We start from the raw sequence: 4,217 nt of genomic DNA, 5'->3' as shown, positions 1-4,217 counted from the left end.
CGCTGCTTTGTAGCTAGCGCGGGCCCGCCCCCTGACTCGGCGCGCTCCCGCCGCGCAGCCAATCGGGGTGCGGGGCGAGCCCGGGTAGGCGGGGCGCCGACGGAAGCGGCAGCGCCAGCTCGGGCGCGCCCCCGCGCGGCCGGAGGTGAAAAGTGGCGTGCGGAAACCGGAGCTGAAGCCCCGCCCGGCGTAAGGCGCAAGAGATCAGGCTGCGTAAAGTCCTTCCAACCTGCGACTAAGGGGAGCACCTGGGTTGTAAGCGACCGCCTTTCTCCTGCTAATTACTGTCTTCCTATAGTGGACAGACTGTACCCAAACCTGGGCCTATGTGCTAAGTGCTGCTTTGCCGCAAATTGCAGGTCCTTAAGCAACTGCAATGGTTAAAAAATTAGCGTATTATAAACAAGGACGACCATGGATGGGGACAGCCATACTTAAGAACATAATGAAACCATTAGAACGTCAGAGCTAGAGTTATTGGCATGGAGGGATAGCTCGCACCTGTAATCCTAGCACTCTTGGGAAGCCAAGCCAGGTGGATTACCTAAGGTCACAGGTTAGAGACCACCCTGAGCCAGAGTGAGACCTCGTCTCTAAAAACAGCCGGGCGGTTGTGGCGGGCGCCTGTAGTCCCAGCTACTTGGGAGGCTGAGACAAGAGAATCACTTTAGCCCAAGAGTTTGAGGTTGCTGTGAGCTGTGACGCTACAGCACTCTACTACCAGTGATAAAATGAGATTCTGTCTCAAAACAAACAAAAAAACCCCAAACTGATTGATGTTAATAATATTCAAAGTTTGAAAAAAGCCTTGTGTTTGGGGGAAGTAGAGAATGGTTAACACTTAAAACTGCAGAGTGATCACACGATGAGCGGGATTAGAGGGGAACATTAACTATGTTTCCTTAGTGAGCTAAATCACTAATTTTAAAAATAGAAAATATTGGGCGGCGCCTGTGGCTCAAAGGGGAAGGGCACGGGTCCCATATGCTGGAGGTGGCGAGTTCAAACCCAGCCCGGGCCAAAAACCACACACACAAATAAATAAATAAATAAAATCTAAAAAAAAAAAAGTTTAAAAAAAATAGAAAATATTTGTATCTTAATTCCACAGTGTTGCAGTGTTCTGGCTTTCCCAGTGTTTTCTGAAGTCAACCTTGTAAATTCTTGGTGGGTTGAGATGGGTCCAGGGCAAATGTTATCTTTGTTCGTACCATCTGTCCCCATTGTAATTAGGCACATTCACTAGCTGGGGAAGGAGGTACTGGGAGAGTGAAAGGGCCCATAAGGACCCAACCAAACAATGTAGATGACTCGCCTATGGACAGGACTTCCTCTTTCTTGGAAGTGAGGGTTCAAGCAGAAGTCTTTCCAGTTGCAGTCTTGATGCTTGGACCTGCCAAGAGCAGATGGACGAATAACCTGGCTTAGCTCCCCTTAGACCCGGCAGCACCTTGTGTAACCATTACCTTTCCAAAGAAGTTCAGTGCTTGCATGTCCCACTCCAAGGACTCTCTTCTAACTTATGTGCCAATTCCTTCACATGCACTATTAGTTTAAGCATACCTTGATTAGTGCCACCTGTGTGCTTGTAATTCTTTTTTTTTTTTTTTTTTTTTTTAATTTGGCCGGGGCTGGGTTTGAACCCGCCACCTCCGGCATATGGGACCGGCACCCTACTCGCTGAGCCACAGGCGCCGCCTGTGTGCTTGTAATTCTTAAACTGAATGGAATGGTTTGCCACTACACAGTGCTGGGCATACACTGGGTATGGGGTGAGAGTTTTAGAAGGGGTAATGTGAGGCCAGGCGTGGTGGCTGATGTTTGTAATCCCAGCATTTGGGAGGCCGAGGCAGGTGGATTACCTGAGCTCACAGGTTCAAGACCAGCCTGAGTCAGATTGAGACCCCATCTTTAAAAAATAGCTGGGCTTTGTGGTGGGTGCCTGTAGTCCCAGCTACTTGAGAAGCTGAGGCAAGAAGATCACTTGAACCCAAGAATTTGAGGTTGCTGTGAGCTAAGATGCCATGGCACTCTACCAAGGGTGACCAAGTGAGACTTGTCTCAAAAAAAAAAAGTGTAAGTATTCATATGTATGTGCACATATGACTACTTAAAAATAAAGAAATCCAAATGACTAAACTTGTGAAGAGGAATAAATGATGGGATTTCTCCACCCACAGCTTAAAGAGTAATAGTTCCCATTTTAAAATCCAACAAGCCTAGCGACAAAGTGAGACTCTGTCTCAAAAAAAAAATCCAACAAGTCCCTTTATCTTATTTTCTTCTCATTTTTGGTGTTCAAGCTTCTTTTATTTCAATGTCCTGGTGCAGGGGAAGCCAAGAACTAAATTATACTAGGTCAACATCACAGTTAACCACTCAAGAATCCATCAGTGAAAATTAAGCAATCAAAAAAAATTTCTTTTGAGACAGCCTCACTGGGCATTTTGGGCACCTGTAGTCCCAGTTACTGGGGAGGCTGAGGCAGGAGGATCACTTAAATCCACGGTTGCTGAGTTCAAGGTTGAACCTTGAGGTTGCTGTGAGCTAGGCTGATTAGCAGGCAACAGAGTAAGATTCTCAAAAAAAAGAAAAGAAAAAAAAAAAAAAGCCTGGGCATAGTGGCTCACACCTATAATCCTAGCACTCTGGGAGGCTGAGGCAGGTGGATTGCCTGAGCTCATGAGTTTGAGACCAGCCTGAGCCAGAATGAGACCTTATCTCTAAAAAATAGCCAGGCTATCTTGTGGCAGATGCCTGTATTTCCAGCTAACTTGGGAGGCTGAGATAAGAGAATCAAGAGGATCATCTGAACCCAGGAGTTTGAGGTTGCTATGAGCTGTGACAGCATAGCACTCTACTGAGGGTGACAAAGTGAGACTCTGTCTCAAAAAAAAAAAAAATAGCCAGGCGTTGTGGCAGGTGCCTGTAGTCCCAGCTACTTGGGAGGCTGAGGCAAGAGAATTGCTTAAGCTCAGGAGTTGGAGGTTGCTGTGAGCTGTGTGAGGCCACGGCACTCTACCGAGGGCCATAAAGTGAGACTCTGTCTCTACAAAAAAAAAAAAAAAAAAAGAATGTTGCTAAGTGTCACATCAAATATGAGTATTAAAATAGAAATGTGAATATTAAAATGTTACTAAGTGCCACCATCAAAGAATTAAAATGAGTTTCTGGAATAGAAATCACCTTACTGTCAAGTCATGCATTTTAGAAGCACTAAAGCTTGACTTAAGTCATTCATTTTGACTTCTAGACAAGTTGTTGAAACAACTATACCAGACAGTGGGAGAATACCAGCGAACTCCCCTATGACTATACAAAGGTAAACAAAATTAAACTCAATTTAAATACAACTTGGAAATATCCTCCTTATCGCTACCAGAATTTCCCCAGTTGAGTCTGACTACAATGGATCAGTATTAGAAACAGCCTGTCTGTTCAGATTGAAAAATACCCTTCATGTTCAACATACTCCGCCTTCATTAGAGAAACTAATGGAGGATGCTGGCTGTTTACCTGCTGTCTTATTACCTAACCATTTTTTTGTTCTTTTATTAAGTTTGCTTTAAAAATGAGGTGCTAAAATTCTGATAATTTTTTTTTTTAAACTTTGACCTCGGGTATTTAAACAATACTAGCACTTCCTGTCAGAATAAAAGCAAACTCTCCACCAGGTGGGTGACAGTCCTGGGGTGTGCTCCTTTTCTCTAAGAGACAGAACCAGATGGAAAGACCTCACCGGGAATGGCTGTTCCTCATAACATTCTGCATTCACAACGGACTTGGGAGGCTGTGCTGTTAACACACTTGTAGGGAATACATCCAGGGGCTAGGCAACTGATAAACAGTTCTTTCAAAACTCTTGCCTTTGGCTTCAATGAAGGAGAAGAGGACAGTTACAGGAAAATTTGTATAGCTTAACATGTTAGTGTTAGAAAGTTGTACTCATTTTTTTTTTTTTCATTTTACCATCCTGAATCTTAGATTGTCAACCTGTATGAAGAATTGGAAATGTACGGAAGAAAAAGAGCTGAGAAGTTTGTCCTGGTACACACAGTGCCACCAAAATGTGACACATCCTCCTTGTCCAGCAGTCAGATTAGATGTACTTTGACTTTATCCTTTTTTCTCTGCATTTCTAGGGCACGTTTTACTGAAATACTCCCTTAGCTGCAGTTTACAGTATAGCAGGCACAAAAGAGGACACAAACCAAATG

The sequence above is a fragment of the Nycticebus coucang genome, chromosome 22 (assembly GCF_027406575.1).
Source record: "Nycticebus coucang isolate mNycCou1 chromosome 22, mNycCou1.pri, whole genome shotgun sequence".
NCBI classification, from domain to species: Eukaryota; Metazoa; Chordata; class Mammalia; order Primates; family Lorisidae; genus Nycticebus; species Nycticebus coucang.
This window is presented reverse-complemented; position numbering follows the sequence as displayed.